Source organism: Arvicola amphibius, chromosome 9 (genome assembly GCF_903992535.2).
Source record: "Arvicola amphibius chromosome 9, mArvAmp1.2, whole genome shotgun sequence".
NCBI classification, from domain to species: Eukaryota; Metazoa; Chordata; class Mammalia; order Rodentia; family Cricetidae; genus Arvicola; species Arvicola amphibius.
The window spans coordinates 59809484-59837199 of NC_052055.2; the positions used below are offsets into that span (position 1 = coordinate 59809484).

A 27716-nucleotide genomic window follows, 5' to 3' on the forward strand; every position below is an offset into this window, starting at 1 on the left:
GCCTTGCCCTCTCCCTCTGCCTGTGGAAACATCAGAAGTGTCGCTCTGGGTAGTGACTGTCCTTTGCCCCATGTTTCTTGGCAGAGAACAAAATCTTCTCCATGGGGTGACTCTTCTCTCTCCCAAGGAGAGTATTCCTAGTCAGCCTGCCCTAAGCTGGCTTGCCAGGTTGAGAATGTGTCCTGTAAGCAGCCCTGTAGGACCGACTCCTCTAGAGGCCAGGCTCCTGCAAGAACCTTTAGCAGGAATCCCCACAAGTCATCCCAGCAAGTTCCATTGCTTGAGTCCTCAGACCCAAAGCTTTGGAAAATCTGAGCTGGGGAGTGAATGACTCAAGGGCAGCAGAGTCCCCCACTCCACCAATTCTGCCTTCCAGCTACTCACCTCCTGTCTCTGTCTGCTTGCTCCTTCAAGGCCACCATTCCCAGAATGAGAACTGGCTCCTGCACTTACCACCATGTGCCACACCCTGAGGGACTGGTAGTTGTCAGATTAGAGTGAAACCCGAAAACTTAATGAGGGGTCAGCAACCTGCTGTGCCTCCTGCCTCCAGCCTGCCTGAGTCTGCCTGAGTCTGCACTGGGCAGTGACATTCTTTAAGATGGCCTCTGTTTTTCTCAGCCTTGCAAAGGTCAGCAGGCTTTTCCACTTCTTTTTGGGGTGGGGGGCTTCCGGGAAGCTGCCTCGTCCAAGCCACAGTCGCATTGGTAAAATCTCATCTCGTGTTCTCTCTGCCTAGACCGTGTCAACCTTTAGACAGCATGAGACCCAGAAAAGACTGTGCGACTGGTGTGGTGGTCCATCTCTCCAGCTGTCTTCCTTATTAGAACCATCCTGTGTATCTTCTATATTCAAGAATGTGTCCTGAGCATTCAGCGCAGGTCATTGAGATGGCGGGTACCCCGGAGTCCAGCGCCACTCGGTTCTCCTGCCCCCCCAATTTTATGGCGATGTCTCCAGACTCAGATCGCCCTCGTTTCTCCTTGCAGGTGCTGATTTTTCCAGATACAGAAGTGTGGCTTATCTGAGCTCCTGCAGACTTTGCACCACAGTGGTGAGTGGTCATTCCCACTCCACCTGCTGGGAGTATCCCCCCACACACACCCTAGAAACTGAACCCACCCCACACTGTGAACCTAGAACTGTAGACAGCCTTTCTGACAATGGAGAATCAGCCTCATTCTGTCTAGCCCAGGCTGGTTTCTTAAGTCCCAGCATCCTCTAGCCTCAGTTTCTTGAGTTCTGGAACTACAAGTGGTGTCACATATTCTTCTGTTTTGGAGAATCTTTGTTTCTTTGTTTCTTTTGTTTTTCAAGACAGGGTTTCTCTGTAGCTTTGGAGTCTGTCCTGCTGTCCTGGAAGTAGCTCTTTTACACAAGGCTGCCCCTCAAATCACATGCCTCCCGAGTGCTAGGATTAAAGGAAAATTAAAGGAAAAAAAAGGCAAGCACAGCCACAGCCACCTGGCTTTGCTTTGGAGAATCTTAACATCCTATGCAATATTTAAACTCGGATCTTTCTGCTTCTACCTCCCAAATGCAGCTACTGAGCCCAGTTTCATGCAATGCTGGTGATCAAATACAGGGCTCATTCATATTGGGCACAAACTCCATGTCTGAGCCTCATCCCTTACCTGCCTGCCTTTAACATTACTTAGCCGTTAATGATGGGGATTAGGTTTAATCTCAGCACTCAGGAGACTGAGGTAGGAAAATGGTAGGCTTTGTGACTAGTATGAGATAGGAAGTACAAGCTAGCCTCACACACAGAGGGTCTCTCTCAAGAAACTGCCAGGAGCTGGAGGAAGACAAAGAGGAGAAAGAGGTGGAGGAGGATGAGGTGGAGGAGGAGGAGGAGGATGATAAAGAAGAGGCGGAGAAAGAAGAGGAGGAGGAGGAGGAATCAGGAAAGTGGGGTGTAAAGACAATGTTCCTCACTGAGAGATGTCTCCCACAGGACAGGAGTAAAAGCAGAGGAGGCCTACTAACATTCTGGGGAAAGTGAGGAACGATCAGAGCTGAGGTGGCCCAGGAATGCTGTCAGAAACCAGCTGCGGGTAGTCCCTTCAAGCAAACATGTCAGCACATCCAGCAGGAGCCTGGGCCTGGAAAAGGCTGTATTGCAACAATGGCAGCGGGTCACCAGGGCATTTTGAGGAAGGGTTCATGGAGGACGTCAAAGAGCCTGCGAGACTAAAAACAGGGGAGAAGAGCTTCTCATTAAAGGCTGTCTGCTAAAAAAAAAAAAAGAAAAAAAAAAAAGAAAAAAAGGTCCCTAAGTGTTCCCCCACTGGGAGAACACATTCCTGGTTCTTAATCTGCTCTCTCTCTCTGAGCAACCCATTCTGAGAATAAAGGAGTATCTTAATCCAATCTGGGGTGGGAAGAGCACCCCAGAACCCCATGCTTCCCAGCCCATCGTCACGGGATCCTTTCCTGGCTTCAGCCACTGGACCAGGCTGAATGACTCAAAGTGAGGAGAACTTCTCAGGAGACTCTGGCCAGCCTGGGAGGCTGATCCGGCCTGACACTGTGATCCCCTCTGACTGATGTGATGTTCCCCTGCCCTCTACCCACTCGAACACGCAACCACTGGTGAGTCTCTCTCTTTTCTGTGTCTCTCTCTGTCTCTGTCTCTGTCTCTGTGTTTGTGTGTTTTTCTTGCACATGAACAACTCTCAGGCAGGCCAGCTGCTCTGTCATATTTTTAACCCCCAGGGAATCACCAAGCGCTGAGGATGGCCATAAGCAGCCACAATAAAGCAAATATACTATAAAAATTCAAATTGATTGTAATAGACATGGCAAATTCAAACAAAAACACAAACAAACAAGCAGACATAACACCTTGAGTGACCCACCCTAAAAATTACAAACCCACAGAGGTATGCTAAGGGAACACATTCTAGCTGCAACCATAGATGAGAATTGGCTCTCATTCCCGGACAGGTGTATTAAGTGTTAGGTGCACACTTCCATCTTGTTTTCTGACATTTGGTTGTGTCTACTTTGCTTTGTGGGAACAGTGTGCTATGAACTGTTTGTCTTGAGAATTCACACAGAGTCTTGCCCAGTATCTCGGGCTGGACTGAAATATAGTGTGTAGTCCAGGCTGGCTTTATAGGCCTGAAGATGCTGCTGCCTCAGCTCCTCCTTAGCAGCACTGAAGCACTGTCAGCATGGTGGTTTAGTCAAGGGCTCATAGAGCCCAGGCAGGCCACTCTGTAGCCAAAGATGACCTTGAGCAAGATCCTCATCTTCTCGTCTCTGTCCACTGTAGGAATTCCTTCCTGCTTTGAGCCACTCTGCCCTGTCAAGTAGGAAAACCTCCAGACCAGGGTAGGCATGACTGAATTCCAGGCTGAGTGGAACCTGTCTCCAAAAGAATATGAGATTCTAAATATTCTGAACTATCAGATCTGGAGAGCAGGGCTGGCGAGATGAGTGGACAGGACTGTGTGACAACAGCACGTGCCAGCATCCTTGTGTCATCTTCGCCTTGTGGGGAAGGGAGCAGGTGTGGGAGCTTGCTGGCCTGACATCAGCAAGACACCCTGTCTCAAAAATTAAGGTGTAAGTCCGGTGGTGGTGGAGCACCCCCTTTGCCTCGGGATGGGGAGATAGACGCAGGCAGATCTCAGAGCCAGTTCCATGACAGCCAGATAAACATAGAAAAACCCTGTCTCAGACACCAAGCAAAAAGATTTAAGGAATAAAAGCATTTGATGAATATTCCTGGTCTACATGTGTGCTCAGAGGGTGAGGACACACAGATAGACAGTCTCACACACACACACACACACACACACACACACACACACACACACACACACTTATGGTCATGCATATATCATACACAAACACATACCTGCCTTTTGTAGAGTTCTTCAACCCTGTCCTTGTCTGTTCCTCTTCACTGTCTGTACCTTGTACTCATGGTCTTGTTTTTTCTTTGGGAAAGCATATGACTCTCAATCCCCACAGGGGCATATCTACTGGTTCCTTCTAATGAAGAATCCTTTCTTTTTCTCTCCTCTTGTTTTGACTCTGGTTTACTGTATGTAGTCCTGGCTGCCAAAGACTGTCGATCGTCCTGCCCTCAGCCAACTGAGTGTAGGCGGTCTATACAAGGTATGTAACTTGTCTTAGCGGGTTTTGGAAGATTTACTTTTTAAATCATCTATGTAGGGGTGGACATCCTTGATCTCTTAATCCTTCTGCCTCTACGTACAAATGTAGGGATGACACGAATTCCACGCCAAGCCTCGTTTGTTTGGTTGTAGAAACCAAACCCAGGTTTCTGCATGGTGGGCAAGAGCTACCACAACTGAGTCACACCTGGAGCTCAGGCAGGCTAGCCTCAGACTCTGTGTAGCCGAGAAATACCTCCTGATGGAACTGCAGATCTTACCCATTGACCCTGATTTTTTTCTTGCTTTCTTTCTCTCTTTTTCTTTCTAACCTTTCTAGATGACCTGTTTTTCGACTGAGAGTCTTTTGAAGTTGCACACACAAGGGGTGTAGCTGGACGCCACTCTTCTTCTGAAGCTAGTGAGCTGTGTTCCGGTTGGGAGGGAGGGACAGGAGGCTGTCCCAGTCCCATGTCATTTCAGAGTCCTCAGACTCTACGCTGTGTATCCAGGCAGCGTTGAAGGTGTGTTCTGACCAGAAGCCCTCACGTCGGCCACGTCTAACTCCCTATGCACCTCCGTGCGACCACATGGAAGTCACCAGCCCTAACCAGCCATGTCCCGACCTCAGGCTGATGAAACTAGGAAGATGGAGCCTCAACCCCACTGCTTGAAGGTTTAGTCACCTCACCCCATGGGGCAATCTCCTATCCCTCGCATTTAGACAGTTCTAGGGGGGTTGTGGATTTGTCTTAAAACTAGATGCTAGAGCTAGGGTGAAGGTGTATGCCTGTAATCCCAGGACTCTGAAGGCTTAGACTAGAGACTAGCCATGAGTTCAAGGCCAGCCTGGCCTCCATGAGGAACAGTAGTCTAGGCTTTGGTGGCTCTCTGCAAAACACAGAAAGTGAACAACAGGACTAATGCTCAGTGTGCCTAGCATACACACTGGCTCTGGCCCTGCCTTCCTTAGCATAGAATAAAACCTGGCAGAGTATGCCGCGAATCCCAGCATTGGGGGGCAGACACAAGAGGATCAGGGAGTCAATACCATCTTCCACCACAGAAAGTTGGAGGCCAGTCTAGAAGGAATGACACTCTATTTTATAAACTAACAGCACCTACCCCCAAATCTTAATGCCCAATCTGAGAAAACAGTGACATAGCAGCCCTTTCTAACCACATATTCCTTTGTGAATCAAAAGATCTTTCTGATAGAGAGAAGAAAATCAGGCATCCAGATATTCAGGGCTATTTCCTGTGACTCACATCTGGAACTGGCCTGAGCCAATTGAGTTCATCCTTGTGAGCAACACTGAAAAGCTGTTTGTTAAATACTCCCTGCTGGCCCTTTGGGAGGCTCTGACAGGAAGGTTTTGGGAGCATGGGGACCCCCACCTGTGCCAATAAGTAGTATACAGAGAACTTAAGAAATTGGTCATCAAAAGAACAAATTTTCCAGTAAAAAATGTGGTACGGACCTAAACAGAGAACTCTCAACAGATGAATCTAAAATGGCTGAACGACACTTAAGGAAATGGTCAACATCCTTAGCCTTCAGACAAATACAAATGAAAATATCTCTGATCTCAAATCTTATACCTTTCAGAATGGCCAAGATCAAAACACTCATGACAGCGTATTCTGGAGAGGATAAATGGTCGGGTAAATGGTACACTCCTGCATTGCTGGTGGGAGTGCAAGCTAATACAGCCAGTTTGGGCATCAGTATGGTGATTTCTCTGAAAGTTAGGAAGCAACCTTCCTCAGCACTACCACTTTTGGATATATATGTATATATATACATATACATTATATATATATATATATATATATATATATATCTCCAAAGGATGATTAATCATACCACAGGGGCATGTGTTCAACTATGTTCGTAGCAATATTGTTCATCATATCCATAACCTGGAAACAACCTAAATGAACCTCGACTGAAAAATGGATAAGGAAAATTTGAAAAATTTATACAATGGAATAGTACACAGCAGAAAAAAACAATGGCATCTTGAAATTTGCAGGCAAATGGATGAATGTAGAAAGCATCATATTGAATGAGGTATCCAAGACCCAGAAAGACAAATACCATATGCATTCACTCATGAGTGGACATAAAGCAAAGAAAACCGAGCCAATCATTCACAACCAGAGAACTTAGACAACAAAGACGACCCTAAGAGTGCCACACGTGGATCTAATGTACATGGCAAGTAGAAAAAGACAAATCTCCTGAGTACATTGGGAGCATGGGGGTCATGGGAGAGGGTAGAGGGGAGGGGTGAGATGGGAACGGAGGGGAGAAGAATATACAGCTCACTAAAAATGATAAATAATTGAAAAAAAGTAGAGCTGGCAGTGGACAGCTGATCTTGTGGCTTGGTCTTGGGTTCGACTGGCAGGACAAACAGGCAGTGGAGACATTTGCAGAAGGTGGGGTGTGGCTGTGAGGGACTGCAGGTCAGAGGGTGACAACAATGAGAGCCTTAGCAGTAGGAGATAGCTCAGTGCAGGTGGCAATGGCTGGTATTTCTGAGGCACAAGATCGTAAAGGCCTGGAACTAGGACAGCACCAACTGTACCAGGGTTTAGAATCCTCATGGACAGAGACACAAAACAGAACTAAAATCATCAAAGGGGCCATGAGAGCTAAAGGAGTGTAACCACACTCAGAAAAGCTACTTGAGAGTTGCCCTAGCTCTGAGGTCTGCTCTGAATTTTCATTTGCATTCTCAACTATTTTGGTTGTTATTTAGTTTATTGTGAGAGGATTTTCCCCTCTACTTTCTCTAAAATGTTGACCCAGAACATCAGGTGGAAGAAACCACATGTGCCTCCTCCTTCAGGGGTGCGGATTCCAGGACCACTGATGGATTTTTTTCCTCTCATCACTTTGAACATATCAACCCACTGCCCGCTGGGGTCCTAGTTTTCTGTCTGGTGGGAAATTGGATGAAGAGTTTATGGAGAAAATGTGACAAAGTCTATTCCTCTCAGCCCTGTAGAAGTTAGTCACTTGCCCTGGAGTGTCCCTGGAAACAGAGCATTGCCACCACATCCCAGAGTCAGTGAGAGGCTACTGAAAGACCCCTGAAACCTCTACCCAAAGACAATAAGCTAGCAGCCGTAACGCAATTTTGCCGGGCTTGCACAAACAGGGCAGATGAAAGGTTAGGGCCCTTAGGTGCCAAAAAGATATCTGTGGTCAGCCATCTGGTCCCAAATGGGGAAAAGAAAGTCCCTGGGACCCGTTCCACACCCTAGATAGGGCCAAGTCAGCTATTATCTGAGTCCCATGCATGTCTCCAAGGTGAACCCACCACCTTATTTGAATCCACCAATGACAACCCTGTAACCAGGCATCTGCTTCTGTACGCGCGCTTTTGCTTCCCCTACCCTATAAAAGGGGGTCACCTTGCCTATGGGCATGCAAGTCTCCCAAGTGACTTTGCCGCCCGCAGGTACCTGTGACTACCTAATAAACCTCTTGCAGTTTGCATCCGTGGTCTCGGCTTGATCCTTGGGTCCCGGGGTCTCCTCCTGAGGAAAGGTCCTCTTCGGGGGTCTTTCATGTGGGGGCTCGTCCAGGATTAGAGACCTCCACCCAGGGACCACTGACCCACCATCGGGAGGTAAGCTGGCCAGTGCCCTGTCTGTGTCTCTGTCAGTCTGAGTGTTTTGTCATTCTGTTACTCAGATTCGATCGGATCTATCAGTATCTGGCGGGCCGGGGAAGGAGCTGACGAGCTCAGACTTCTCCACCCGCAGCCCTGGAAGACGTTCCAAGGGTGTCTGGAGCCCGATTTTTCAGGGCTCAGCCTGTATCGGAAGGATACATGGTTCTGGTTTGAGAAGAGGGATCAGGACCCTCGGAGTCTCCATCTGAAATTTTGCTTTCGGCTTTACGCAGAAGCTGTGTGGCGCGTCTGTTTGGTCTGTGTCTTATTGTTGGATTTCTGTGTCTAATTCTAACCTACCTCTCTTTTGAAATTATGGGACAATCATTAACGACCCCCTTGAGTCTCACTCTAGATCACTGGGCTGATGTCCGGGACCAAGCTGACACCAGTCGGTCGAAGTTCGAAAGAAGAAATGGGTGACTTTTTGCTCATCCGAATGGCCCACTTTCGAAGTGGGATGGCCACGAGATGGCACCTTTAATCTTGAAATTATTTCACAGGTAAAAGCACGAGTGTTCAATCCAGAACCCCACGGACACCCAGACCAAGTTGCCTACATTATCACTTGGGAAAGCCTGGCATACGATCCCCCATCCTGGGTCAAGCCATTTGTCATTTCCAGCAAACCCCAACCACCCCTTACTCCTCTTGCCCCCACGGCACGCCCTCCTCCAAGAAAACAGCCGCTCACTCCCCTTCTCCCTCCCCCCTCCCCAACTCCGCCTCTTCCTCCCTATACCCAACCCTCCTTAGGAAAGAGAAACCTCCAAAACCCTCTGCAGCACCTCCTGTTCTTCCCCCGAACCCTGATTCTCCCCTCATCGACCTCCTGTCAGAAGATCCCCCTCCCTATGTAGCTCCGGAGAGCCCAGAGGGGCCAGAAGCGGTGGCTGCAGCAGGCGGATTGCCCCCTCTGGAGTCTCTGGCTCCCTCACCTGTGGCCGGACGACTGAGGGGCAAACGTGAGCCACCCCCTGATTCTACCTCTCATGCCCTTCCCCTGAGGGAGGGTCCGAATGGCCAACAACAGTACTGGCCATTTTCAGCCTCTGATCTTTACAATTGGAAACAGCACAACCCTCCCTTTTCCAAGGATCCGATGGTGTTAACTAATCTAATTGAGTCTATTTTAGTCACGCACCAGCCCACTTGGGATGATTGTCAGCAGCTCTTACAGGCTCTGTTGACCTCAGAGGAGAAACAGAGTTTTTCTGGAAGCACGGAAAAACTTCCCGGGTGACAACGGACGCCCGACCCAGCTACCAAATGAAATTGATGCGGCCTTCCCCTTAACATGCCCAGAATGGGACTTCACCACCCCTGCAGGTAGGGGACATCTACGTCTTTACTGCCAGTTGCTCATAGCCGGTCTCTGGGGGGGCAGCACGCCGTCCCACCAATTTGGCTCAGGTAAAGCAGGTAATACAAGGAAATGAGGAGACACCCTCAGCATTTCTAGAGAGACTTAAGGAAGCATACAGAATGTATACTCCCTATGACCCCGAGGACCCTGGACAAGCCACTAGCGTATCAATGTCCTTCATTTGGCAGTCCAGTCCAGACATTAGAAGCAAGTTACAGAGACTAGAGGGTCTACAGGGATATACTTTACAGGATTTATTAAAGGAGACAGAAAGGATTTTTAATAAAAGAGAGACTCCAGAAGAAAAGGAAGAGAGACTATGGCAGAGAATGAAAGAGGCCCAGGAGGAAAGGGACAAAAAGAAAAATAAGGAACTAAGCAGTCTGCTTAACACCGTAGTTCAGGGACAAAATAGAGAGGGAGGTAGGCTGGGAGGCCGAAAGGGGGCCAAGGTGGACAAAGACCAATGTGCCTACTGCAAGGAACGAGGACATTGGGTCAGAGATTGCCCCAAGAAGCCCAAAGGACCCCGGAAACCTAAAACTCAGACCTCTCTCTTGACATTGGAGGATTAGGTAATTCAGGGCCAGGAGCCCCCCACCCCCCGAGCCCAAGGTAACTCTTAATGTCGGGGGGCAACCAGTCACCTTCCTAGTGGACACCGGAGCCCAGCACTCAGTCTTGACCCAGACACCGGGGCCGTTCAGTGTGCGATCCGCTTGGGTCCAAGGGGCCACCGGTGGTAAAAGATACTGATGGATGACCGACTGGAAGGTTCAGCTGGCTACTGGTAAGGTGACGCATGCCTTTCTGCATGTTCTGGACTGTTCCTATCCCCTATTGGGTAGGGACCTCCTCACCAAACTAAAAGCCCAAATTCATTTTGAGGAAAAAGGGGCCAAGGTAACAGGCCCAAGTGGCGGTCCTCTTCAAATCTTAACTCTCCAGCTGGAGGATGAATATAGACTTTATGAGCCCCCAGGGCACCAGACAATTGACATGACCCCTTGGCTCAATGACTTTCCACTGGCATGGGCCGAGACAGGGGGGATGGGGCTAGCCTTGCAACAGTCCCCAATCGTCGTTCAGCTAAAGGCTACAGCTACCCCCGTCTCAATTAAACAGTATCCCATGTCCCATGAGGCATATCAGGGTATAAGACCCCACATAAAAAGACTGTTGGACCAGGGCATTCTTACTCCCTGCCGGTCGCCATGGAACATCCCTCTCCTGCCCGTGAAAAAGCCAGGAACTGGGGATTATCGGCCCGTACAGGACCTGAGGGAGGTTAACAAAAGGGTGGAAGACATACACCCTATGGTCCCTAACCCTTATAATCTGCTGAGTACTCTGCCGCCATCCCACGTCTGGTACACAGTGTTAGACTTAAAGGATGCCTTCTTCTGCTTGCGCTTACACCCGAAAAGTCAGCACCTTTTTGCCTTTGAATGGAAGGACCCAGATCTCGGACTTTCGGGTCAGCTAACCTGGACCAGACTCCCCCAGGGATTCAAAAATAGTCCTACCCTCTTTGATGAGGCTTTACACCGGGACTTGGCAGATTTTAGAGTTCAATACCCTGCCCTGATCCTCCTCCAGTATGTTGATGACCTCCTCCTGGTGGCTGCTTCCGAGAAGGAATGTCAGGAGGGCATGAGAGCCCTCCTACGGACATTGGGACAGTTAGGATATCGGGCTTCAGCTAAAAAGGCCCAAATATGCCAGCAGCAAGTCATCTATCTGGGATACCAACTGAGGGACGGACAACGATGGCTGACCGAGGCATGCAAACAGACTATCACCCGCATCCCTGTCCCTCAGACCCCTCGCCAATTGAGGGAATTCCTGGGGACAGCTGGATTTTGCCGCCTTTGGATTCCAGGGTTCGTAGAAATGGCTGTACCTCTGTATCCTCTCACCAAACAGGGGACAATGTTCAAATGGGAGGGAGAACAACAGGCGGCTTTTGAGAACATTTAACAGGCCCTGCTGACCTCCCCAGCATTAGGCCTCCCCGACCTCACCAAACCCTTTGAATTGTTTATAGATGAGAGACAGGGCTACGTGAAAGGGGTCCTAACTCAGAAACTAGGCCCCTGGAGGCGCCCTGTAGCCTACCTATCCAAGAAACTCGACCCTGTGGCATCGGGATGGCCGCCCTGTCTGCGAATGGTAGCGGCCATTGCCGTCCTTACCAAGGATGCGAGTAAATTGACTCTGGGTCAGCCATTGACCATCCTGGCACCCATGCAGTGGAGGCCTTAGTCAAACAGCTTCCAGATCGCTGGCTTTCTAATGCCCGCATGACTTACTACCAAGCCATGCTCCTGGATGCCGACCGAGTGCAATTCGGACCTGTGGTTGCTCTCAACCCCGCAACCCTGCTCCCCTTGCCTGAAGAGGCAGAGCAACATGATTGCCTCCAGATCCTTGTGGAAATGCACGGGACCAGACTGGATCTGACAGATCGCCCTCTCCAGGACGCTGACTACACCTGGTACACCGATGGCAGCAGCTTCCTGGAAAACGGGGAGTGGAGAGCGGGGGCAGCAGTAACTACGGAAACAGAGGTAATTTGTGCTGAAGCCCTACCAGCGGGTACCTCAGCCCAGAGAACAGACCTCATCACATTGACCCAGGCGCTCCAGATGGCAGAAGGTAAGAAGCTTAATGTCTATACGGACAGTCGATACGCCTTTGCCACTGCTCACATACATGGGGAAATTTACCGACGGCAAGGGTTGCTGACCTCAGAGGGAAAAGAAATTAAAAACAAGACTGAGATATTGGCGCTGCTTAGAGCCCTATTTTTGCCTCTCAAATTAAGCATCATGCACTGTTCTGGCCACCAAAAGGGCCATAGCCCAGGGGCAAAGGGAAATCGATTGGCAGATACAGCCGCCAGGGAAGTTGCCCTAAAAAGCACCAACATCTCCCGAGCTTTTCCCCTGACTGACAAGGGAGATGCACAACTACCCCGGTGCGCATGGCCCTATAGTCAGGAGGACATTGATCTCCTAAAGAAAATGGGGGCCACCTATGACCCCAAAGAACAACACTGGATTTTTAAAGGAAAGGCTGTTATGCCCATGAGGCTCACCCATGAACTGTTAGAACACCTACATAAATTGACCCATCTAGGAACCAAAAAGATGAGAACTCTCTTGGAGTGACAGGAGATTAGCCCCTACCTACTGAACCAAGATGAGGCCCTACAAGAGGTGACCGATAAATGTAAAGCCTGTGCTCAAGTAAATGCAGGCAAGTCCAAGCTCGGACCAGGGATCCGGGTACGGGGACATCGTCCCGGTGTGCACTGGGAAACTGACTTCACTGAAGTCAAGCCCGGCCTCTATGGCTATAAATACCTCCTGGTGTTCATGGACACCTTCTCAGGATGGGTAGAAGCTTTCCCCACCAAACATGAAACAGCGACGGTGGTGACAAAGAAACTCCTGGAAGAAATCTTTCCCAGGTATGGAACGCCTCAGGTCCTGGGCACCAACAACGGGCCCGCCTTCGTTTCCCAGGTAAGTCAGTTGGTGGCTAAGCTTTTGGGGATTAAATGGAAATTACATTGTGCATACAGACCCCAAAGTTCAGGGCAGGTAGAGCGTATGAACAGGACAATTAAGGAAACTTTATCCAAATTGGCACTTGCAACTGGCTCTAAAGACTGGGTGCTCCTCCTGCTGCTGGCCTTATACAGGGCCTGCAATACCCCAGGTCCCCATGGATTGACTCCCTTTGAGATACTGTATGGGGCGCCACCCCGTTTATAAACTTCTTCGATTCAAACATTGCTGATTTTGCTAACACCCCCTCTCTGGAAACTCATTTGCAGGCATTACAGATTGTATAAAGAGGTCTGGAAACCACTCGCTGCAGCCTACCGGGAACAACTGGACAAGCCGGAGGTGCCACACCCTTTTCAAATAGGAGATACCTTGTGGGTCCGCCGACGCCAGTCCAGGAATTTGGAACCTCGGTGGAAAGGCCCTTACACCGTCCTCCTGACCACCCCAACGGCACTGAAAGTTGACGGCATCGCAGCCTGGATCCACGCCTCCCACATCAAGGCCGCCCACACCACCGAGGAGACCGAGCCAACTGTGACCTCATCATGGAAGATCCAGCGCACCCAAAACCCCTTAAAGATAAGACTTGTTCGGGGGGACTCTTAATCCTCCTTATGGGGGTCTTACTGGGAATGGGGACAGTCGCCCTGGGACAGAATAGCCCTCATCAGGTTTACAATGTGACCTGGAGGATTACTAATCTCATGACAGAAATCATAGCTAATTCCACTTCCATGATAGGCACATTGACAGACGCCTTTCCAAACCTCTACTTTGACCTCTGTGACCTAGTCGACTCAACCTGGGACCCCTTGGACCAGGAACCTTTTCCTGGCTATGGTTGTCATCACACAGGGGGACGAATTGGGACCCAGACCAAGGGATTCTATGTCTGCCCTGGTCAAGGCAAAGGAAAAAATTGTGGGGGGCCAGGGGACGGATATTGTGCTCAATGGGGATGCGAGACAACGGGCGATGCTTACTGGAAGCCCTCCTCCTCCTGGGATCTGATCACCCTTAGACGAGGAATTACTCCTGGATACTCAGGGGGAGGACCTTGGACCTGTGGAGGAAAAGACTGTGGGCCTTGCTATGACTCCCTGACTACCTCCAATGTCCAGGGCTCAACCAGTGGGGGCCGATGTAATCCCTTGATTTTGAGCTTTACCCCAGCAGGGAAGAAAGCTGCATGGGATGGACCCAAGTCATGGGGTCTACGCCTATACCGCCCCCAGGGATATGATCCCATTACCTTATTCTCAATAACCAGACAAGTCACTAGCGTGACTCGACCTCAGCCAGTAGGACCCAATACAGTCTTAACAGACCAAAAGACACCTTCTCAGCCAGGAGCAGCTGCTCTACCCACAGCGGCGCCCCTCAACTCCTCCTCGGCCCCCCCCAAATATTAGCCCCACTCCGATCACCACCTCGCCTACCCACCGCCCTGGTACGGGAGACAGACTACTTAATCTAGTACAAGGAGCCTACTTGGCTCTCAACCTCACCGATCCTAACAAAACTCAGGATTGTTGGCTATGCCTGGTTTCGGGACCCCCTTGCTATGAAGGAGTGGCCGTTCTAGGTAACTACTCTAATCAGACCTCCGTATCCCCTAGCTGCTCTTCCATCCCTCGACATAAGATGACTCTGTCAGAGGTATCTGGGAAGGGGCTTTGTATAGGAGCTGTTCCCAAAACCCACCAGACTTTGCGTAATTCCACTCGAGAGGTACCCAGTGGATCCTATTACCTATCCGCCCCCAATGGGACTTATTGGGCATGTAACACCAGATTAACTCCCTGTGTTTCAGCCACAGTACTAAATATAACCTCTGATTACTGTGTTTTAATAGAATTATGGCCCAAGGTTACATATCATGATCCTGAATATGTCTACAGCCACTTTGAAGGGAGACCTCGATTCAGGAGAGAGCCCATCTCCCTAACCCTGGCCCTACTCCTGGGGGGCATCACCATGGGAGGGATCACAGCCGGAATAGCCACTGGGACCAAAGCCCTCATAGATACCAGTCAGTTTCGCCAACTACAAGCAGCCATGCAGATAGACATTAAGACACTAGAGGAATCGGTCAGCGCCCTCGAAAAATCACTAACCTCCCTCTCTGAGGTAGTTCTACAAAATAGAAGGGGACTGGACATGCTGTTCCTAAAAGAAGGAGGGTTATGTGCAGCCTTAAAGGAAGAATGCTGTTTCTATGCAGACCATACTGGATTAGTAAGGGACAACATGGCAAAACTTAGAGAGAGATTGAGTCAGAGGCAAAAGCTGTTCGAATTACAACAAGGATGGTTTGAAGGATGGTTTAACAAGTCTCCCTGGTTTACAACTCTAGTGTCTTCTCTGATGGGTCCCTTAATTATTCTCCTTCTGATACTCCTGTTCGGACCTTGCATCTTAAACTGCTTGGTCCAATTTATAAAAGACAGGCTGTCTGTGATTCAGGCCCTAGTACTGACCAATCAATACCAAAGGTTACAACAACAAGAAACTGAGATTTCGTAACGACTATGAGTAAAAGATTTAACTCAATGATAAAAGAAAATGGGGGAATGAAAGACCCTGAGACCTCTACCCAAAGACAATAAGCTAGCAGCAGTAACGCAATTTCGCAGGGCTTGCACAACAGGGCAGATGAAAGGTTAGAGCCCTTAGGTGCCAAAAAGATATCTGTGGTCAGCCATCTGGCCCCAAACGGGGAATAGAAAGTCCCTGGGTCCCGTTCCACACCCTAGATAGGACCAAGTCAGCTATTATCTGAGTCCCATGCATGTCTCCAAGGTGAACCCACCACCTTATTTGAATCCACCAATGACAACCCTGTAACCAGGCATCTGCTTCTGTACGCGCGCTTTTGCTTCCCCTACCCTATAAAAAGGGGGGTCACCTTGCCTAGCGGTGCGCAAGTCTCCCAAATGACTTTGCCGCCCGCAGGTACCAGTGACTACCTAATAAACCTCTTGCAGTTTGCATCCGTGGTCTCGGCTTGATCTTTGGGTCCCGGGGTCTCTTCCTGAGGAAAGGTCCTCTTCGGGGTCTTTCACTACCATGTTATTCTGATCAATCTGAGTCTACTAAAAAAGGAACTGCTTTGAGGATGGATGTAATGGGCTTCATGAGCCAAAAGTCATGACAGCATGTTAGGGTCTGTGAGAAGTGGACCATGCTCCCATCCACTAATAGATGGTGTCAGTGTGTGCCACTTGGATTTTGTCAACTTGACACCAGCTGGAGTAATCTGAGGGAGAAGGAACTTAACTATCTAATAGGTAAGCCTATGGGGAATTTCAATTAGTGATGGATGTCCCTGGGCTGGAGGTCAAGGCTGAATAAAATAAGCTGGCTTAGAGAGTCAAGGAGAGCAAGTCAGTAAGTGGCTTTACTCCATGGTATCTGCTTTGGTTCCTGCCTCGAGGTTCTTGTCTTGACTTCCTGCCCTGACTTCCACTCATGGTAGCTTCTGATAGGAAAGGGAAAGGGAAAGGGAAGTAAACCTTCCTATCTCAAGTCGTTCTGGGTCATGATGAGAAAGCAAGTATACAGTGTCCATACCCAGTAAAGGACAACATCCAGAGCCTGTTATAATTCAAATGATTCCACCTACTATGATTATTAAAGTGGAAAGGGTTTCTATTTGGGTTTGGATGTGTAATACCCAAGGAAGGATCTTGTGTTTGGACACTGATCCCTAGCAAGTGGCCATGTTTCAAAGTTGTGGAAAACCTGGTAAATAAACCCAGAAGGAAAAGGTAGGTCATGGGGTGTTGTAGAATATTATTTTAGGGTGTGTGACTTCTGGTTAGGTTGCACTTGTTGAACTCTGTGAAGCTGGGATGCTTTGCCTGTCTACAAAACCTGGTGGGCTAATGAAGATTTTAATGGCCAAATGTAAGGCAGGAGAAAGGATAGGTTGGTCAGTCACACAGAGAGTATAAATGGAAGGAGAAATCCTAGAGGAAGGAACAGAGAAAGAGCAAGAGAACAAGGAGAGGAGGATGCTAGGGGAAGCTATCCAGTTACCCAGGCACTGAGTAATAATCAAAGTAAGATACACAGAGTTTAAAAAAAGGAAAAAGCCCAGAGCCAGAGGCAAAGGACGAAAGGATAATTCAAAGATAAGAAAAGCTGGCAAGGAACAAGCACAGCTAAGGTTAGGCATTGTAAGGAAGAAGAAGCTACTGTGTGTAATTTAACTGGGAGCTGGTTGTCAGGACCAAAAAGAAGGAAAGAATGAAAATAACAGACACGATGAACAAAAAAGGGGGACACAGTGAATGCTACTTTGCTGTAACCATCAGTCCCCTATATCCCAACTGACCAGGGCAGCCTTTCTGTACTTAGGGACAGAATGTGAAAAAAACCAGTATCTGAGCCAAGCCATGATTGGTCCATTTCTTGCTCTGACCTCACAATGACAGAACCCTGTTGCCTAACAACTCTGGCTGAGGCTGCCTCCTCTCCTTCCAGTACAGAGGCTGATCGTCAGTTGAAACTTGGTGATTTAGACAGAAGTGAGCTGGTTCCACTTGGTGGATATTCATGAACTGTTGAATCTGAACACAGTGAGTTTCCTTCTGAGGTCACAGATTTGGGGTTCAGAGGTTTGGGTTTCCAGGATTTAAAATAATCCTCTCTTCCTTTCTTTCTTCCTCGGTCTGGGGTATAATTTGGGGCAGTTTTTATTATCTGCATTAATTAGGTGTTTACTGTTTTAATCTTTAGTTTTATTTTGTTTGTTTGTTTTTTTTTTTTTCGAGACAGGGTTTCTCTGCAGCTTTAGAGCCTGTCCTGGAACTAGCTCTTGTAGACCATATATTTTCTCTGGGTTCATTCCTTCGTCCACCATTTAAAACGTTTGTTTCCATTGACTCTACAACATGAGTATTCTCACAGTGACATTTACCTACACGCACATGGAAAGCTTGGACCACATTCCCCTGAACTCACTGCCTCCTGCCCACCCCTTCCAAGTCCCTTGGTGTTCTCGCTTTTTCACTCAGTCAGTTACTGTCCGAGTCCAGGCCAAGTCATGTGAACTCCCGTCCAGAGGACTGACAGGCACACTGACTGGATGGTGTCCTAAGGAAGGGCACCGATGTATGTCTGTCTGCCTGTGCTCTAGCAGAAAGCCTCCTCCAAAGTGGTTATCTTAGGATCTTCCTGGCAGTTCAAAGTCAGGCCTGCAGAGGGCCAGAGGTAAGAGTTAGAGGCCATTTTGTGATGCTAATTATGGAACAGGGCAGCTGAAAAGGATTCAAGAACAGAAAAAGTGAAAGTCTAAAAAGAACCTGTTCTTGGAGGAAGAGAGGAACTTTCCTTGGTGGGACATAGCACACCAGGTCCCTCCACCATCTTCTGTCCTTCTGTGTGCCTGAAACTGGCCTTCCGTGGGACTTTTTCATTCCCTAGCAGGGAGCAGGGCTATTGCAGTACTAAAGCTGGGGTGTTATCAGGCACAGCAGAGGTGGGGGCAATAATCATTTGGAAGCAAAGGATCAGTTCTGCTGGCCAAAGACCTCAAGGATCATGTTCTGGAACAAAACTACCTAGTGCTGGGATGTTCTGCCCAGCACTCCAGAGACCCACCCCAAATACCTGTCCTTTTGGAAAAACAGGGGGACATTTTGTTGACAAGGACCATCTTTATCTGATTATCAGTCACAAGCCTGGGCTAGAGGAAAACTCTTTTGTCTCATCTTTTCTTTCTTTTTCCAGACAGGGATCCTCTCAGTGTGGCTCTGGCTGTTATGGAACTTGGTTTGTAGACCAGGCTGTCCTCGACCTCCCAGAGAGCTGCTAGCCAGTACCTAAGTGTGTAATGTGTGCACATGTGATGCCTTAGGGGTGCGAACGTTCTATTGACAGAGAACGTCCTGCTTGAGCACTGGTAAACTTCCATCCATTTTCTTTGGCTTATGCCCCATAGCTGGTTCTGGGCGGGTCCTGTGAGGTCCATTTAAAGTGTAAATCTGTTGACTACTTACTTAAGCGGGGTGATGGCAGCATAGCTTCAAGAACACAAAAAGGCTGATCACAGCCCTCAAGCCTCAGCCTCAGGTGTTGATGTCACACTCATGGACACACTTGTGTCCATGCCCCGTGTCTCACAGCAAAGGTTACTTTTGAAGCACTGGGACCCTCAATCATGTACAAGACAAAAGCAGTCCTTGCTCTTCTGTTTGCGTTTGCTTTTTGGTTTGGTGAGAGAGGGTCTCCTGTAGCACAGGCTGGCCTCAAGACCACTGTGGAGCCAAAGATGACCTGAACTGCTGGTCCTCCTGCCTCAACTTTCCTAGCTTTAATAATTGCCATGTGCCGGGCCACAGTGGCGCATGCCCTTAATCCCAGCAATCGGGAGGCAGAGGCAGCTGAAGCTCTGTGACTTTGAGGCCAGCCTGGTCTACAGAGCGAGTTCCAGGACAGCCATGATTGTAAAACAGAGAAACCCGTCCCGACAAACCAATCAAAAAAGCCAAGTGCTCACCTTTATGAGACTTTTCCTGTTTTCTGTCAGTTTAATGGCCTAACCTATATCTACCTGTATTTTAATTCCTATCTATCTTCTCCCCAGGGCCCGACGGTCAACACCTCACTGCATAGGCTGAGGCCTAGCGGGATTTCTGGTCGCGCCGGGATCAGCTTGGCCACAGCCACCAAATGTAAGTTTTAACTAAGCCTCCTTTGTTCTATTTACCAATAAAGACCTGGGAGTCAGATGTTGGGGTGATAACCTGCTAGCTCAGAGAGGCCAAGAAGCAACCAATCTACTTTCCTATTTGGACAGAGACGCAGCAAGAAAAGCATGTCTTCACTCACCCCAAACCAAAAAGGCCGCAAATCGCTAAGTGCCCCCCCTACACCTTCCTGTGCATCCCTCTCTTCCTACTGCCGGCTACTTTGTTCTTCCTTGGCTAATTCCATCCCCTGAGTTTTTTTCTTTTCTTTTCTTCTTTTAATTCAATTTGTTGAGACACATGGATAGGCACGCCTTGCAGAGTGGGGTTGGATATTTAGTTATTGGGTATGGAAGGGAAGGGGAAAGAGGAGAAGAACAGAGAGGCAGGGAGAGACAGAAGCAGAAGTGGGGAAAGGAATAGTGGGGAGAATGGAGCAAGGCAGAAGCTGCCTCTTTGGGAGCAGAGACAGAAAAGGCCACGTTCCCTGAGTTTTTAACCGATTTTATTAACACACTCTCAAGATTTTCAGAGCATGATCAAATATCCCACTCCTGACTTTCCCATTGACATCCTAATGTGTATCAGCTGACCCTGAAGGACTCTCTTTGTTGTTTTTTTCTCTGTGTATTTACGCATTTTCTGGCTTGATTTATGAGCTTACTTATTCATAATTTTTAAACTGTCTGTTTATTTTGTGGGTGTAATGGAAGGAATTCAAGAAATTCTCTGTGTAGCTCTTGCCTTCCTGGAACTCACTCTGTAGATATGGCTGGCCTCAAACTCAAAGATCATCTGCTTTGCCTTCTGAGTGTTGGGATTAAGCACATGTGCCACCACAGACTGGTAGTTTTTATTTTTTAAGTGGTGCTTCTTGGGGAGATAATGTTTAATATTATTATTTTATGTGTATGAGTCTTTTGTTTTCTTGTCTGTGTGTGCACCATGAGCCTCGCACCTGTGGAGGTCACAAGTGGGAGACAGATTAGCTAGAACTAGAGTAACAACAGATTGTGAGCACCATGTGTGTTGGGCATTGAACCAGGTTTCTCTGAAAGAGCAGGTGGTGCTGTTAAAGACTAACTCATCTCTCCAGAACCTCTGTCTTGAGTTTCACTTTTTCATTTACTTTTGTTATGTGTTCCTTGGTCCATTTCTCTTTTCTCATTTCAAGCTTTCCTTGTTATGGTGTACCTTATTGTAGGAACAATTGAGTCCTGGCAAGAGCAGGAACATCTCTAATGCATTCTGACCACTTGATCATGTGATTTCCCCACGCTGCTATGCTTTCTTCTCACACTACCTCCTCCACATTCCTAGGAGCCCCCTCTTATGTTGAGGACCTCCTCCTGCTCCCAAGTGCCACATATGAGAGAAGAAAAGTGACCCATTAGAAGGACTGGCTTTCCCGTGTAGAGCGATCTTCTCCAGTGACAACCATGTTCTCGAGAGCCCCACTGTTTCATCCTTCTCTGTGGCCGTCCTTCTGTATGACTGTGGCACTCTTGCCTTTAATTCTGTTTCAATGTTGTGTTGTCAGGCTAAATATGTAGAGGTCTCCCTGCAAGGATCCTTGTGAGCATATTTTAACCATGAAGTATGGCCTGGCTTATGTGAGTTTGATGAAAAGATTCAAGTAGTATTATTGAGGACGTTTACATCGATGTTCATCATGGAAATAGCCTCTATTTTTCTTCATTGTGTTTTCTGGTTTTGGCATGAATGTGTTTGGAACTGCTAAGTTCCTTTCTATTTGGTGGAGTATTGAGGAGCACTGACATTTGTTTTCAAGAGATTGGAAGGATTCCTCAGTAGGTTTGCCTGGTCGTGGGCTTTCTTATTCAGATTCTTTCCTCATAAATATTTCAATCTTGTTCTTTATCATATCTTCTTAGTTGAATTTATTTCAAGAAGTTTCCCAATTCCATCCACATTTTCCAGTCCATGAGAAGGACTCTCAGGGTTTTCAAAAACAGATTTCTTTGGGGATGGGTGGATTAGCCTGGAGAGACAGCCCAACAGTTAGGAGCATGTAGTCTTCTCACAGAAGACCTAGGTCTGCCTCACAGCAATCCCATGACATCATAACTTCTTGAAGTGCCCCACCTAGGGGATCTGTTACCCTCTTATGTCCTTCCAGGTCATAGAAATGAAATTATACAAAAGACTTATATCATTATTTAAAACTCTATGTAGTACATGACAGTGTACATGTAAGTGACCTCAAGTGTGTGTGTGTGTGTGTGTGTGTGTGTGTGCATGTATGTGTGTGTATGTGTGTGTGTGTGTGCCCTTGCCATCATCCATGCATGTGTTTGGATGCCCTCAGAAGTCAGAGGTGTAGGATCTCCTAGAACTGGAGTCAGTGATCCACCTGACCTGGGTCCTGAGAACCAAACACAGGTCCTCTGCCGGAATAGTAAACCTTCTGACCTCCTGAGCCATCTCCCCACCAAGAAACTCTGGGTTTGGGGATTTTCTGTTGTCTCATCAACTTCTCATGCATATGATTTTATTAGTATCTTCTCTCTCAAAGAGTGTTCAGCTCAAGTAAGACTATGATTCTCCTTCCCAATAAGTGGCTCATAGCTTCTGCGACCCTTGGTTTCATTCTCTCAGTTTCTGGGTGAATCCGGCCAACCTGATCTGTGGTATGTTCTGCTGTCCACTGCTTTGGAGGGTACTTCCTTCCATTCCTGAGCACTACGTACCTGGTTAGGTTTCCTGAAATATCTGTGACTCTTTTTCTCTTTGGAATGTAGGAATTCATAGTGATAAACATTCTCATTGGTGTGATTTTAACTGTTAGTTTAAAGTTCCCATTGTATTTCAGCGAGAACCTGGCCATGGAGCAGGGCAGAGAGACCCTCTACTGTGACGAGAAGACATTTACCAGTGTGTATCAAATGATGACCACACTGGGACGAGGAACCTTTGCCACAGTCAAACTGGCCTTCCATATGCCCACTGTCAGCTACGTGGCTGTGAAGATTCTTGCAAACGTGAAGGGGTACTCCACCCACAACAACGAGGTTGATATAATGAGATCCCTCGTTCATCCGCATATAATCAAGTTCATTCAGGAGGTCCAGACAGAGGAGATGACATATCTCATAATGGATTACGCCTCTAAGGGGGACCTGTTGCATCAGATTCGCAAACCGGGAGGCTTACGGGAGTGCGAGGCTCGAAAACTCTTTACTCAGGTACTGCAGGCAGTGAAGTACTGCCAAGACAACTGGATCGTCCACAGGGACATTAAGGCAAATAACATCTTGATCGACGCCTCTGGGAATGCCAAGCTCTGTGATTTTGGCCTTGCGGTGAAAGTCGTCCCTGGCACAAAACTAAAGAATCCCTGCGGCACTCTGGCCTACTGTGCTTTCAACGTAATCGTGGAAATCCTCATGATCAACCCCGACAGGAGGCCCACCATCAGCCAAATCCTGACGCGCCCCATGATCATGGACAGCCAGGCACGGGCATCCATCCAGAGTCTCCCAGGCACCCCGAGCCCTAGCATTGTCAGCACCATGGCAGGCGTGGGGTACCAACTTGAAGGAGTGATTGAGTGTCTAGAAGCCCAAAAATTTAATCAGGCGATGGCCAGATACCTGAGTCTGCAACACCAGGCACCCGCGGGAGACTGCTGCCATCACCGGGTAAAAACCACAAAACCCATGGAGCCGGGCCTTGTCCTCAACCTGGCCAATCTTCACACCTTTTCTGGGACTCTCGGGAGAGCTGCTGAGCCTACTCTGCCAACCATCATCATGCCATCTGAGCCCCAGAAGAAAGAAGATAAGAATTCCAGGCAGGGTGGCAGAAGGCATAGCGTGCCTGCCACCCTGTGCTGCCCGCCTAGGAGGATCCACCTGGCCCACCTATCCCACCTGCGCTGTCCTGTGGCTGATTCCATCATGAACAGCAGCCTGGAGACCAGCAAGAATTTTTCGCAGTCGAACATCGGGTTGTGTGGCAGCCTGATGGCAAGTGCCCAGCCATCCTGCTCTCTGTACCACCCTCTTGAGGCAGACCACAATGAGGCTGCAAATGACGCAGAGAAACTCTGGAGCTCGCTGGGGATGGCTCTGCGTGTAACCCCCAAAGGCACCTCCCTTGGGGACACACTACAGGAAGAGACCATCACAGAACTGACCACCAGACAGGAAGGGTCCATCACACATGGTCAGCCCCAGGATGCCGGGCCAGCTTCCTCCCCAAACCAGAAGCATCACCACTGGAAGAGGGTGAAAAAAAACCATTGTAAATTGCCTCACACACCTATGTATGTTGCTGCCTGCCTCCTGCAGAGAGGAATCATGCCTCCCATGAGAACCAGGCTCCACAGTCAGGGGATCCTAGAGGCACCCACAGAACCAGGTGAGCGCCTTTCTCACTTCATCTGATTTGTCTTTTTCCTCCTGTCCTTTGTGATAAATGATGCCTGTGTCTACTCGTAGCACACTGTGACCGTAACAACCTGTCACTTGGGAAAGACCAGGTGTCCCCTGAAGTGTGACCTCAGGCTTGTTGAGCAAAAGGGGGACAGCCGAGATGCTGTGCCAGGCAGGGAGAGGTGGGGGCAAAGGAGGCAAAGATTCCTTGGAGCACCAGTCATGAACTTGGGCACTGCAGGGCAGTGCACTGAGTCTTGTGTGTTTTGAAGGCACTAAGAGTCTCCTTCCTGTGCTTTTCTCTTTGAAGCCCTGAAGAGGTCAAGCCCCAGCTCCGTGGCTTCTGAGCCACGGGTTGGGGATCGGTCTGGATGAGATTCTGACAGCCCCTCTGGGGACCCAGGCCAGATGCCCAGGACACAGGCTGGCCACAGGCCCCTCCTGCAGAGGAAGAGCTGTCCACCCCAGAGAACATCTATCTCTCCAGGTAAAATCCCAGGCAGGAAGGGTAGGCTTCCCACAGGGTCTAGCTCAGTGTGGAGGGCTGAGGTGCAAAGGTGCCCTAGGCTGTCTCGTGGAACAATACTGCCTTGCCCTCTCCTCCTGACTGCGGAAACATTAGAAGTGGCGCTCTGGGTAGTGACTGTCCTTTGCCCCATGTTTCTTGGCAGAGAACACAGTCTTCTCCATGGGGTGACTCTTCTCTCCCCCAAGGAGAGTATTCCTAGTCAGCGTGCCCTAAGCTGAGTTGCCAGGTTGAGAATTTGTCCTGTAAGCAGCCCTGTAGGACCGACTCCTCTAGAGGCCAGGCTCCTGCAAGAACCTTTAGCAGGAATCCCCACAAGTCATCCCAGCAAGTTCCATTGCTTGAGTCCTCAGACCCAAAGCTTGGGAAAATCTGAGCTGGGGAGTGAATGACTCAAGGGCAGCAGAGTCCCCCCCTCCACCAATTCTGCCTTCCAGCTACTCACCTCCTGTCTCTGTCTGCTTGCTCCTTCAAGGCCACCATTCCCAGAATGACAACTGGCTCCTGCACTTACCACCATGTGCCACACCCTGAGGGACTGGTAGGTGTCAGATTAGAGTGAAACCCAAAAACTTAATGAGGGGTCAGCAACCTGCTGTGCCTCCTGCCTCCAGCCTGCCTGAGTCTGCCTGAGTCTGCACTGGGCAGTGACATTCTTTAAGATGGCTTCTGTTTTTCTCGTCCAAGCCACAGTCGCATTGGTAAAATCTCATCTCGTGTTCTTTCTGCCTAGACTGTGTCAAACTGTAGACAGCATGAGACACAGAGAAGACTGTGCGACTTGTGTGGTGGTCCATCTCTCCAGCTGTCTTCCTAATTAGAACCATCCTGGGTATCTTCTATATTCAAGAATATGTCCCAAGCATTCAGCGCAGGTCGTTGGGATGGTGGGTACCCCGGACTCTGGTGCCACTCGGTTCTCCTGCCCCCCCCCCCCAATTTTATAGCGATGTCTCCAGACTCAAATCCCCCTCGTATCTCCTTGCAGGTGCTGATTTTTCCAGATACAGAAGTGTGGCTTATCTGAGCCCCTGCAGACTTTGCCCCACAGTGGTGAGTGGTCAGTCCCACTCCACCCGCTGGGAGTATCCCCCCACACACACCCTAGAAACTGAACCCACCTCACACTGTGAACCTAGAACTGTAGACAGCCTTTCTGACAATGGAGAATCAGGCTCATTCTGTCTACCCCAGGCTGGTTTCTTAAGTCCCAGCATCCTCTAGCCTCAGTTTCTTGAGTTCTGGAACTACAAGTGGTGTCACATATTCTTCTGTTTTGGATAATCTTTTTTTTTTTTGTTTGTTTGTTTTGTTTTTGAAGACAGGGTTTCTCTGTAGCTTTGGAGTCTGTCCTGATGTCCTGGAACTAGCTCTTTTACACCAGGCTGCCCCTCAAATCACATGCCTCCCGAGTGCTAGGATTAAAGGAAAATTAAAGGAAAAAAAAAGGCAAGCGCAGCTACTGTCGCCTGCCTTTGTTTTGGAGAATCTTAACATCCTATGCAATATTTAAACTCGGATCTTTCTGCTTCTACCTCCCAAGTGCAGATACTGAGCCCAATTTCATACAATGCTGGTGATCAAATCCAGGGCCCATTCATACTGTGTACAAACTCAATGTCTGAGCCTCCTCCAATACCTGCCTGCCTTAAACATTATTTCACCATTAATGATGGGGATTAGGTTTAATCTCAGCACTCAGGAGACTGAGGCAGGAAAATGGTAGGCTTCACGGCTAGCATGAGATAGGGAGTACAAGCTAGCCTCACACACAGAGGGTCTGTCTCAAGAAACAGGAGCTAGGTGGAGACTAGTCTTGATGGTGCAGCACTTGGGAGGCAAAATACCTCCGAGTTTCCCGCCAGCCTGTTCTACAGAGTGAGTTCCTGGACAGCCAGGGCAGAAACCCTGTCTCCAAAACCAAAAACTAAAAGTGAAGCAAGCAAGCCAGTAACGGTGGCACATGTCTGTTTGCAGTACCTGGGAGGTGATGCAGGCTGATCAGGAGTTCTAGGCCTCACACAAACCCCACACAATAGAAGTTAGATAGTTGAAACAAAACTCAGGGCTCTAGCACTGAGCTGCATGCACGCTAGCCTAGAAAAGTTGCTTCTAGCCCCGGCCTCCCGCTTTGTAAAGGATCTAGCCATTCTCTGCCTTCTCCCTTTCTTTCCTCAGCCTCAATGGGCAGCGTGTGCCTCTCTGGCTCAAAGACTGTTAAGGGCAAACTGGATGGCAAGAGGTGCCGATTACGGGTCCTTACCGGCAGCCCTCAGGCTGGAGAAGCCACCTTTCTGGCATTGTCAACAGAGGCAGGAGGAAGACTCACTTGGACTCCGGCCCCCCCCCATCAGAGCATAAGGATCATGGAGGGTCTTCAAGAGTATCTTATCTCTCGGGTCCCCCTGCAGCCCATTCCCACAAGCCTGCCACCTCAGATCCCTGCCGGCCTGTGGCCTCGGTTCTCTGCCTTTGGAGGCAGCCCTTTGAACAGGGCTTGGGTCAGTCATGGCTCTGAGGTCACCCACTTCAGGGAAGAGGAAAAGGAAGAGAAAAGTCACAGAGGCCTCAGACATTCAGGAGGCAGTCAACGGGCATGGGGCCATGGAGGTGGACACAGCCTGGAGTGGCCTAGAAATGAGGAAGAAGAAGAAAAAGAAGCATCAGGTGGGCAAGGTAGAGCTTCTGGAGGCTGAGACCCTAGAGTCCATGGCAGAGATGGCAGAGCCCATGGGACTGCCGTTCCCATCTGCCAGCAGTAGCAAGAAGAGGAAAAGCAAGTCCACGGCAGCAGAGATGTTCCAGCCAGAATAGGAGCTGGGACCCATGGAATCTGTGGTGGAAACAGAGCCTCCTGATGGGACCCTCCTGTCCCCCACCAAGAAGAGAAGGAGGCAGAAGGAGGGCTAAGGGATGCAAGCAGTGTTGCCATCGTGGCTGACTCAGCCACAGATCGCTGTGGAACCCCAGGAGGAAGCTATCCCACAGTCCCCCACAAAGAAGAGGAGAAAAAAAGAGGCAGAATTTGGTGATGGAGCCAGATATGGAGCTCCCTGGAGTGACCACAGAGCCTGAACATTCAGAACATGGGTTTCAGGCTGAGGCAGCTCCTTTGTCTCCCAAGAAGACCAAGAAGAAGGAAAAGGAAAAGTGGCTGGGCAAGGCGCTGGCCTCAAGGACAGAGGTGGCAAAATCTGCACTTGCAGCTAACTTTGAGCCCCAGGTGGCTCCAGAACCCAGCAAGAAGAAAGAAAAAGGACAGAAGGTGATAGATTTCCCCCTATGAGATGACTGACCCAAGAGAATCCGAGAAACCTGAGGCTGGAGCAATTCAA

The 27716-nt window shown here is 49.0% G+C and overlaps 1 long non-coding RNA gene and 1 pseudogene across 1 annotated transcript; both read left to right on the plus strand.

Moving 5' to 3' along the window:
- Nucleotides 1–890: 890 nt before the first annotated feature.
- On the plus strand, nucleotides 891–27716 carry LOC119822198 (annotated as a pseudogene).
- LOC119822200 lies at nucleotides 23775–24922 on the plus strand. Its single transcript, XR_005286747.1, has 3 exons — nucleotides 23775–23841; nucleotides 24166–24342; nucleotides 24857–24922. It is a non-coding gene; the product is annotated as an uncharacterized LOC119822200 (long non-coding RNA).